The following is a 12,626-nucleotide window of genomic DNA, read 5'->3' as shown; positions in this document are numbered from 1 at the left end:
AAAAATGGTTAATTTGAACCAGTAGTTTCAGAGGTGATGATTAGTTGTAAAAAATTAACGGACGCCGGACAACGGAACGACGATGTGATGACATTTTTTTTTTTTTACAAATTTTGCTCTTTTAATCATAAATTTAAAATGTTTCTGTCCAAGTTTCATAAAATCTGATGAAGGTGTGACAAAATAATCATATGTGAAAAACTTTAACCTTAGACTGTATCTTAATGTTAACTGCAAACAACCTGGAACATTATATAAATAACACATAGCTGAGAGTGTGATAGAGCAGATTGTTACCCCAAGAAAACATTGTCAACTGAGATGAAGCCAAGGTTGACCGTCAATGTCTTTTCGAGAGATAAACATCTGCTCTATCTCCTCTCAGCTATGTGTTTTAATTTATTATACTGAATGCTCTGTTATTACTGTCTAACATAACAACCATCCGTATATACACGGGTGTATTTCGGTATAACGAGAAAAATGATCGTGAAAGAATAACTAACGGTGGTCAAGCATTGCGATTGGATCGTGAATGCAATTAAGTGTAATTCTACTTCAAAATCTGTGAAAAATCTACTGTATTTTCAAAAGGTGGAACAAATCAGAAAAAAAAGAAATATGTCTGTCAAAATGAGTCAACTTCCTTAATATTACTGTGCACTAAGTTAAAGACAAAATGCAGTACTATTTAAGAAAACACAAAAGGCGACACACAATCCTTTTTGTATCTATAAAAAAAATCACTTTTTGTATCTATAATGGTTTCATTCCTATACATGATATATATGACAATTAATCTGAAGTGTGTCAGATAGTGCAGTAAAATAAAAGTGTGTTATTACTTGAAAAGGTTCATATTATTTTTGAAAAAGTATAATTTTGTTGATTTTTAATCAAAATTCGTCGTGAAAAATCATTCAACGAATTATTTTAATTGTGAAAGACAAGGTGACCAGACTGAATGATCAGAAAACAACATTTCTTTTACCAATTGATATACGTGTAATTGGTTGGACCGTGTGATAACTTACTAAAAACCTAAATAAGTGCTTTCATTATTTTATTTGTGATATATATAAGAGGCGATGCTACATGTAACTAGGCATCCAAGATAATAATACCTTTAGGGGCCTTTGTATAAAAAATGCTAAATGCATCCACGATTGTGTGAAGCGAAAGGGGGTCTGTGGTCTTCCCCCTGGAAATATCTTAATGTGTACGTTTTTGTTTTCGTAAGGGTTAAATCAAAGAAGCTACATCATTTAATTTTACATATAGGTGTATTGAAGATGTTTTTTCCATTAACAATACAAATTTTTCTGATTGGGTCCCATTAATAGTCATAAACTAGAGAGTAGAGACTCTACATTATTCAACTTCCTCAGCCTCATTTTTAGACATACCCCGAATTTGACTACATCGGTCAGCTCAATACCAGAGGCTAAGACAAATGAGATGATTTCAATTTTGAAATTATTCATTTTCCTCACCTTAGCAGCAATTTACCAACTTCATCCGTGTATGGAGTATACATTTATCAACTCATACGTACGATTTTCAGGAGCTTGCAGCTGTTTCTCAGAGTTTATAAAAAGTCATCAGAGTCTGACCTAAAAGTTAATGAGCCAGGGTTTTGTGGAAGAACGTCTCGTCCTTTGGAAAGTACCAAGACCTAGATAAATATTCAGGGACTACTTAAACAAATAATACAGGATTATCTTGAGTATAGATTTTAGGTACTGACTCTGTGTAGCATTACTATTATGTTCCATTTTTAATCGTATGACTTGATGTGGCTCGATATATGTGCATCTAGCTTTCAGGTTTTTTTGCTTTTGGCGTTGCTTATACGGGTGGGTCCAGATATGCGATTCGGACACATATCTATTGTGTTGTTTTACCCATGTATTCATAGTTTACTTATTTTGTATTTTATCGAGAAAGCGAATATGTCATTATGTACGGGGCCACTTAAGTGCCATTTAAATATAAATATTTTCGTTTGCCTGAAATTTTATCTGATGCGCAATTGTTTGAAAAATCGTGCGCACGGCTTTGAATCTCATAAGCAGGACTTTTAAACTCGTGCCCACAACTTTCAAACTGGTGCGCATGTCTTCAAACTCGTGCGCACGACTTTTCAAAGTTGGTGCGCACGACTTTCAAACTGGTGAGTACGAGTTTCAAAGGCGTGTGCACCAGTTTTGAAAGTCGTGAACACGAGTTAAAAGTCGTGCGCATTGTTTTAACAGTCGTTCGCGCCAGTTTGAAAGTCATGCGCATAAGTTTGAAAGTCGTGTGCACGAATTTTAAAACCGGTGCGCACCAGATTAACTCTTCGGCAAACGAAAATATTTATATTTACATGAAACTAGGGGCTCCGTAATCATGCATGCTTCACTATACTAAAATTATAATCAACTACAAAACATTTTTGTTGGCGTCTTTGTTTGATTTTTAAAATTGTATGTTTGAACGTTTAATTCAGTTGAGTTGTATCTCTGTAATGTGTGCTTACACAGTTTTGGCTGCTAGATCTCAGTTATGGCCACGTCAACCAAGTCTATCTGTTTGAGTTGCTCTCCCAATTTGGCAATATTACGGAACCGTATTAAACAAATGTCATACAGGTGGGCGTATTAGCTAGTTAAATAACCATGCAGGTTTGACCAACCATTTTCCTAGGAAAATACCTGTCCCAAGTCAGGAATATGAGTTGTTTTCCTGCGGTTTTTTTAATCAATATTTTGTTCCAATTTTTACAAAAAATCAACAAGGATCTTTGTTTTATAGATAATTATGACTGCATGAAAATTATGGAAATCAGATGAGACAATCTTAAGTTTTCAAACGATATAAAACTTATGCAGGACAGACAGACGGACTTATATTGTTATAGGAAAACCAGCGAGTGTGGCATTATCAAATAATCAGATCCAATAGCATTGGACCATTTGAGCCCTATTCACAAACAAAAGTGAAGCGGAATAAGTCATGCAAATCCAATCTTTCGTTATACCAATGCAATATATAAATCATCATGTGTTTAAAGAAACTTTGGTCGTTTTCGTGGATTTTTGCTCTAACGAATACGCGGCAAAAGATTTTTCTTGTCCTGATTTATTGTTCTGCTGTTTTCCTTTTAGGTATTGTACTCGGAGAGTTTTTATTTTTGTTCTGCATGCATCCCAGGATCTTACATATCCATGCTCCTTCATTTTATACGAAATCTTTTCGTAAACGTGTCGGTTTCTGTGAGTCCTAGATAACTCGGCATCAATAGCATCATCCGCCCAACACTCGATAAGACAGAATGTCTTCATTAACGACCAAGTGTTACCCCTTCGTAAATTATTGTCGGATATCTCAAACTTGTCGGCATATACGCATATGACATCAATATGAATATGATTTCATGACCACAATGACCTCATTATGGATTTCGCCTATGATATTTTGCGGACACGAATTATTAGTGTTACGTTTTTAATTTTAAAGAATCAAGAAATAATGATAATATACTTTTAATTTTTCCGTCCAAACACTTGTTTGGGTAATTCGAATTACAATTAAGAAAGTGTCCACACCACAATTTGATTCGAATTGAAATGAGTTTTTTTGGGGACAATCCTGACACCACGAGGTGTGTTATACGACAATAAAAACCCTAAAATATGCATTATCTGATGTATATACCGTCAACAAATATTATTTTTCTGGAAATATTTTAGGAATTGTATCCTATTTTACTGATCATATTAAAGTGGGATATTCTTTTCTTAAGCGTTAAGGTATAAACACGCCCTACGGCTAATTTTTAATGTGAAATAAAACTCTCTAATTAATCTATTGATATAAATGTTAAAAATCACTGTCCAGTTGAAATATAAATGATACAGTAATTGTATAACGTAAGAAGCAAATGAACTGTAAGTTGAAAAATACAAGTCACTTTGCATAGTTCAGTGGTTGTCGTTGGTTCATGCATGTCCTATTTGTTTTTCGTAAATTGTTTTGTTATAAATTAGGCCGTTAGATTTCTCAATTGAATTGTTTCATATTTTTCATGTCAGGGCCTTTTATAGCCGACTATGCGGTATGGGGATTTCTCATCGTTGAAGGCCATACGGTTACCTATAATTACTTACATCCACTTCATTTGAACTTTGGTGAATAGTTGTCTAATTGGCAATCATATCACATCTCCTTATTTTTATATTGTATAGTAATTTATCAATTTAAAAGCTATATAAAGGGAGTGCTATATTTTTGCTCTTGTTTCACGACATTTTTATCACGGAAATGCAGATTATTTTTTCAACAATTTTCAACGAACTTTTCAGAATAATTGATTTTTCTCTTCTTCCTGGCAACACAATTTCTTTCTTCAAAAATTGAGAAATAGGATCAAATACTATTATATAAACCCTTCTTTTAAAGAACGTGGTTGTTCCCTTATAGAAATTATAACAAAACATTTTCATCCATGGATGAACTCAGATCTAAGACGACCAAGTAACAAAAAGCAGAGGGCTTATACCCTGGCCAAAAGCAGTGGTAAAACGTGTGACAAGAGGAAAAAACACAACTATAGAAGGATTCTAGACAAGCACACAGTTCTTACATGGAAGATGTCGTAAGCAGAGACTTGGAGAAAAACCCTATGAGATTCTGGTCTGATTCTGAGAGCCGGAATCAAGATGCATCCCAGATTGTGACCTTGAAGTCAAAAGATGGCTTCCTCCATAGTGACATAGATACTAAGGCATCCATACTGAACCAACAATTCCAGTCAGTGTACACCCAAGAAGACACCAGTACGTTACCTGACCTAGGTACTAGTTCACATCCAATAATGGACATTATCATCATTCATGAAAGAGGCGTCTACAAACTTTTAAAGGGACTCCGACCATTCAAAGCGACAGGCCCAGATGAAGTTCCAGCTAATACCCTTAAACAGGCAACAGAATCACTAGCTCCTTATCTTACCCGGATGTTTCAGCTTTCCCTGGACCAGGGTAAGATACCAGATGAATGGCGCAAAGCGAACATCGTGTCAATCTACAAACTATTAGAACACGTAATACAGAAACACCAACCCTCAAATTACAGGCCTGTCTCATTGACATCTATATCATTCAAACTATTAGAACACGTCATACACAGCACAGTAATGGATCACTTTGATCGACACCACATCCTATGTGACGAGCAACATGGCTTCAGAGGTCGTCGATCCTGTGAGACCCAATTAGTTGTAACACTAAACTAGATTGCAAAAAACCTGCACCATGGGCACCCGACAGACATCATTCTACTGGATTTTTCAAAAGCCTTCGTCAAGGTACCACACCAACCCTTGCTCTTGAAGATGGCACATTATGGGGTGAAAGGAACAACATTAAGCTGGATAAAGGACTTCCTGAGCAGCAGAATCAGTCAGTTGTCATAGAAGGACAGACATCTACCCCTTTAGATGTTCTATCTGGAGTTCTACAAGGGACAGTCTTAGGTCCTCTCCTATTACTTACATACGTATATCAACGACATGCAAGATTGTACATCTTCAGATGTTAGATTGTTTGCGGACGATAGCCTGGTCTACAGGAAAATTAGAAATCCAGATGATGCATCAACTCTCCAGAGAGACCTCACTGTCCTGGAAGAATGGAAACACAAGTGGCAGATGTGTTTTCATCCAGAAAAATGCACTGTCATGAGGATTTATAACAAGCGCCACACCCTGAAAACAACTTATACCTTGCACAGACACCAACTAGAAGTTTGTGATGGCAGAAAATACCTTGGAATTAACATTAGTCAAGACCTACAGTGGAATAAACACATTAATAACACCATCGGAAAAGCAACCAGGACCCTCGGTTTTTTTTTCCGCAGGAACCTTGGCCGTTGCAAGCCATCTGTCAAAAACACAGCTTATTGTGCACTGATTGTTGTAAATACGGCGCGAACACAACGCGGGAACGTCACTTATTTCTTATATTGTAACGTAAGACTTTGTGACGTGTCACTTGTATACTTGGGCTTTTCTTTAGATCGATTACAAATTATAACATGTAGAACGTTTTCTTCCTTTATTCACGTATTCCCGACATTTTGGTGCCGTGCCCAATGGATTTGAATAAGCTGAAATCGACTAGGAAAGCGAACAGAAGTGTAGTTACAAGACATTTACGGAAAATCGACGATTTGAAAAACGAAGCGGAGTTAGCCAGGGTAGATCTTTTAGCAACATTCGAAAGTGTGGAACAAAAGAAGAAACTTTTGGAAGATTTAAATCAACAAATTATAAGTGCAATCGATTCGGAGGATATTGAAGTAGAAATTCTTAATACAGATGAGTATACATTAGACTTAGAAACTAAACTAAAACACTTGCGTATTTTCGTACAGAGTTTAGATAATTCGAATCATCATAAAAATCAGTCTACTTCATCCTATCAAACATTGAATTATGAAGCACCACCTTTTATTCCAACTTCATGTATTGAAAATCAACAACAGAGTTTTATCGCACCATCACTGTCAACGTTCAGCAATCAAACACACCACCTTCCGAAATTAACTTTGCCCAATTTCAGTGGAAATATTCTCGAATGGCAATCTTTCTGGGATTCTTTCGAATCAGCAGTACACATGAATCCAAGTCTACCAGACATTCAGAAATTCAATTATTTAAAATCACAACTTGGAGGTGAAGCATCTCATACTATTGATGGGTTCGCATTGACAAACGCTAATTATAAGGAGGCAGTTAACGTATTAAAAGAAAGATACGGACAATCGAGCAAGATTACACAAGCACACATGAAAGCATTGCTAGACATTACACCCGCAAGTACTGATTTAGCTAGTTTACACGTCTTTTATGACCATTTAGAAGCATCCGTGCGCGGACTAGAAGCTTTAGGGCAATCACAAGACACTTACGGCACATTACTAGTCCCAATAATTTTGAGCAAGCTTCCCGGAGAAGTAAGGCAACATCTAGCACGAGAACATGGATCAAGTACTTGGACTTTATCAGATTTACGCAAATCTATTCAGAATGAGATCAATATTATCGAAGCAGGTCAGGATTACGGTATCCGACAAAGTTATTCAACAATGCCTACATGTACGTTTCTCACTGAAACAAAATCTTCAAGTTACGGAAAAGAATCATATACGCAAAGAAGAGTCGATAATGTAAAGAATAACCAACGTATTCTTACCGCGAGGCCATGTATATTCTGTCAAGAAATTCACGCACCGACGAACTGTACACGAACTACAGACACACAAGAACGAAAGAATATTGTAAAACGCAGCAATCTTTGCTTTAATTGTCTCGGTACGCACCGTGTCAGTGAATGTAACTCTAAACATGTATGCCGTCATTGCAAGAAAAAACATCATACTAGCTTATGTAATGAGTCAATGGTCAGTAAAAGAAGTACACATGTCCAAAGTAAGCTCCCATGCATCAAAACGCATTTCGTCACGAAAACGGAAAACACGAAAACTCAACACATTCTACCAAATCATCACAATCTGTAAATGTTAATATTGTTAATGATAAAGAGGGAAAAACGGAAGACGACACAAAAGTTCTCCACACATCCCATAAGACACATTCTAGCGTATTACTGAAAACAGCAGTTACACCCGTTTGGTCCGACAGTACAGGTATCGACGCAAACATACTTTTTGATGAAGGTGCCCAACGTTCGTTCATAACAGAAGATCTTGCTATGAAACTAAAACTTGAAATCTACAGCACAAAAACAATACACCTGGCCTGTTTCGGAGACACAGGTAATAACATACGACACATAGGTAAGTGCACTTTATTGGTAGAAACAGAGACGAGACAGAAAATAACTATTGAGGTTCTTGTTGTTCCGAAAATAGCAGTTCCGTTACAGAATCATGTCCGAAAACTAGACTTGAAAAACAAGTACATTTATTTACAAGGCTTGAATTTAGCGCATCCGATTACCGACGAAAGTATGTTTGAAATTACAGTATTGATAGGAGCAGATTACTATTGGCAGTTTATTGAAGACCAAATCATCCGCGGAGATGGACCTACTGCTGTTAAATCGAAGCTAGGTTACCTTTTATCCGGTCCGTTAAAGGAGTCGGCTACACACTCATTGTCAGTACTAAACATGCTTATTTCACATAAGACCGAGGAGTTCGACATCGCATCATTCTGGAACTTAGAATCAATGGGAATAAACTCTAAAGAAATAGATCAAGAAAATGAAGATTACTTAAAAACGTATCAGAACACTTGCATTGAATTTCAAGACGGACAATATATCGCAAAATTACCATGGAAACGAGAACATGATCAACTTCCGTCAAATTTTAGTATTGCAAAACGAAGAACAGAATCTGTAATTAGAAGGCTTGACAAGGAACCAGGTATGTTGAAAACGTATGACAATACCATAAAGAACAAAGAGCATAGAAGTGTCGTTGGGAGAACTGATAACAAGGGATGTAACAGAAAAATAAAACATTATATTCCGCACCACCGAGTTCGAAAAAAGAAGATGCGTGTGAACAAAGTACCGTCCAATATGAATCTACCAGCAAATCGAGATGATGAAGAACAGATGTGAACTGTTAACAACCCCTTTTTATATGAACTATAAATCGTTATTTAGTGTTAAAGTGTCAAATTTTAATACCACTATACAGAGACAGTAATAATTTCTATACATAGAGACTTTAATTTTCAAGCGTAAAGATATTTTTTAATTTGAAATTTCTTATTCACATTTGAGATTGTATTGTATATAGAATTTTATCTTTTTGCGGCCCCCAGAATGTTGTAAATGCGGCGCGAACACAACGCGGGAACGTCACTTATTTCTTATATTGTAACGTAAGACTTTGTGACGTGTCACTTGTATACTTGGGCTTTTCTTTAGATCGATTACAAATTATAACATGTAGAACGTTTTCTTCCTTTATTCACGTATTCTCGACACTGATCACACCATCGATCGAGTACACTGCCACAGTGTGGGACTCCCATCAAATCACCTTGATCAAAGACCTCGAACGGGTACAGCACAAAGCGGCACGTTTTGTATACAACCAGTACACCGACACTTCCCCAGGCTGTGTCACTGGACTATTAGACCAACTCCAGTAGGATACCCTACCGCAAAGACGAATGAACCAGCGACTCGTCCTTTGCTATAAGATCCAGAACCAACTAGTGGAGATACAACCAGCTATCTATTACACACCTGGGGACAGCAGAACAAGGGGTGGCCATAGAATTAGACAGATCAGAGTAACAAAGGGAGTTTACCATAACTCCTTTTTCCCGCGCTCTATAAGAGACTGGAACCTACTCTCAGACACAGTAGCAGCTGCACCAACACATGAAGAGTTCAGGGCCAGATAGCCAGTGTGCCCTGGACCCAGATGTAGCCTAACTAGACACCAGCTTGACAATTTGTACACTGTAAATAGTTTTGATTATTTGGTTAATATTTACTTTTATTCAATGGAGAAGCCTCCTGTTTTACCGAGCGGAGTTAGTAAATCACTGAAGTATGAGGTCAACTCATTACCGGAAGAAGAACAAGAAGAAAATATGAATATTTTGTTATTTGATAGAGTAAATGGTATTTATTTCAGCCTAATAAACAGAGGAAAGAATTGTTTCTGTCTAAACTTTAAAAAAATGTTTAAGATAGAAAATTGTACAGTAAAACCCCAATTGGCAACAACATGTGATAATGTGTATTTCTCATATTTTATAATACATTCATAGAATATGCTTTGTTACATATGAATATTTGATATTTGAATAAAATTATATTTTAAAGTTATTTGACTGATACAGTTCTCTTTTGTTTAAAAAGAATATATTTTATTCATCTACTTGACAAAGTATTGATTTTGTCTTCAGGCTATGATTGATCTTTATAGTACATGTATTGTTATATTTAACTATACATTGGAATTATGAATTTTCCAGAGGTGTTATGGTCAAGTGAGTTGTGAGTAGTTTAAGGTGTGTCTTGTTTGAGTCTTTCTATTGGTTGGATATTTCTAGATTCCTTTGTTTTGTGGTTGGATATAGTTTTCCCGCCTAAATCTATATTGTGACCAGTGGGTTCTTTGTCTTCATATAGTTAAGACATATTTTCTATCATAGAGTTTGAGAATATTGCAGATTCTATATTCTTGTGACAGATATATATTTATAAGGTAGATATTCTTCCTTATTACCTTTTCCCCAGTTTTTTACCCCTTTTTGTGTGAATGAGCATGAGTGATAGATTTATAAAAAAATGTGTGTCTTTTGGTATATTATGGTATTCATTGTTAGATAATTTTAAAGTAGTATTTTTGTAATTGTGATATCCTGCAAGTATGATCCTTTGCTGTCAGCAAGTATGACAGGCTTTAAGTATAAAGTCTTAAATAGGGGATGTTTCAACGGTCTTCTTATGTATTTAAATAATTTATTGACAGACATCTAATGTTGACAAAACTATGCGCACGCAAAGATATGACACAAAAATCGCACGACAAAATAACGCACGCTAAAGTAAAAGTCACATATATGTACACGAATGCTATATATATATATATATGTAAATATCAAGGGTAGTAATAAATATCGGACAATAGTAGAAGTCACTCAAGGGATCACAATACACATATGTTATATAAAAATAACTAAGTGTAACAAAGTACTTTAATACAATGGGTCAACCTGAGAAACTCTGTATCAATGTAAAACTAAACTCAAAACTAATATAGTAACTAAAATATCAATCAAATCTATGCTAAAGTATGACTGTGTAAACCAGAAATGAAAACAACAAAGCACAATGAAGTCCTAACTTATGACCTGAATGACCTATATAATGACCCGGAAGTGGACTATGAGGGGGGACGGGCCAGGGGGGTAAGGACTATCTCACATCTATCTTCGTATTATATGTGTGTCAATCACAAAAAATATATTAACGTCTAAGCAACTTTGCCTAGACACTACATAAAGTAAACATATACACAAAAATTCCAAATATTACTGTTAACCAAATATCACACAATATAGAGACTGAAAATACACACACACAAAAATGGACAATATTTTCCAGTCACAAAAGTACAAGAAAATTACAAAACACACATAAATATACACGAGTAAGTTACTCGTGACACTGGCACACTATATCTACAAATAATATAAACAGTTAATACTATAATAAGTGTAAAAGTTTACCAATTATTAACCAAAGTTTGTTGATAAATTGTCTGTTTTCATTCCACGTTGTTTCTGTTCCGGAAGCTCTATAAGGTCAAATTACGGATTGTCAATTCTATAAATAGACACAGGTAAATTCCAACTTTGTGCACTGTAGAAAACACTATAGTCGACGAAATTCCGAACTCACAGTCTCACCTCTGGCCTCTAAATGATTTTGCCCTCAAAATCACTGGTCTTCACAGTTTACATCATACCATTTACGTTGGGCGCCAATTTGTAGTAGGGTACAGTGGGCGGTAGAGCAGACTAGATTATGTCAATACTTTTATTACGACAGTATAAACAACAACCCTGCAAGTACACAAATAGACATAAATAGACGTTCAGTTATACACAAATAAACATAGACATATACACATTATTAGTAAGACAATACAATACAATACAATACAATACACTGAATCAAGTATACAAAAATACATCTAGCTTATCAAAATAGTCTCTGCTAAATACGATTGGTACTTAATTATGAAACTAGAGTGTATTTGAAAAATAACATAAAATACAACCAGTCGAACAATACATTCAAAACTGACATGACACAAGACAAATACAAGAACATGTAATTACCTGTCTATGGGACCAGGTTTTATACTGGTAATATGTATCAGTAACTATATTCTTATTCAGTAGTAAATAATATCTAAAAAATACAAAGTAATAACATTTTTACCTCTATGAACAATGAAAATATTATAACTGTCTGAATCTTTAAAATCATCAAACTATATGTTGAAGCTACAGAACACAATATGCTTTATCAGTTATTCAAATAAAAGGTCTGATTATCATACTTGCAGGATATCACAATTACAAAAATACTACTTTAAAATTATCTAACAATGAATACCATAATATACCAAAAGACACACATTTTTTTATAAATCTATCACTCATGCTCATTCACACAAAAAGGGGTAAAAAACTGGGGAAAAGGTAATAAGGAAGAATATCTACCTTATAAATATATATCTGTCACAAGAATATAGAATCTGCAATATTCTCAAACTCTATGATAGAAAATATGTCTTAACTATATGAAGACAAAGAACCCACTGGTCACAATATAGATTTAGGCGGGAAAACTATATTGTGACCAGTGGGTTCTTTGTCTTCATATAGTTAAGACATATTTTCTATCATAGAGTTTGAGAATATTGCAGATTCTATATTCTTGTGACAGATATATATTCATAAGGTAGATATTCTTCCTTATTACCTTTTCCCCAGTTTTTTACCCCTTTTTGTGTGAATGAGCATGAGTGATAGATTTATAAAAAAATGTGTGTCTTTTGGTATATTATGG

Source organism: Mytilus californianus, unplaced genomic scaffold (genome assembly GCF_021869535.1).
Source record: "Mytilus californianus isolate M0D057914Y unplaced genomic scaffold, xbMytCali1.0.p SCAF_8, whole genome shotgun sequence".
Taxonomy (NCBI): domain Eukaryota; kingdom Metazoa; phylum Mollusca; class Bivalvia; order Mytilida; family Mytilidae; genus Mytilus; species Mytilus californianus.
This window is presented reverse-complemented; position numbering follows the sequence as displayed.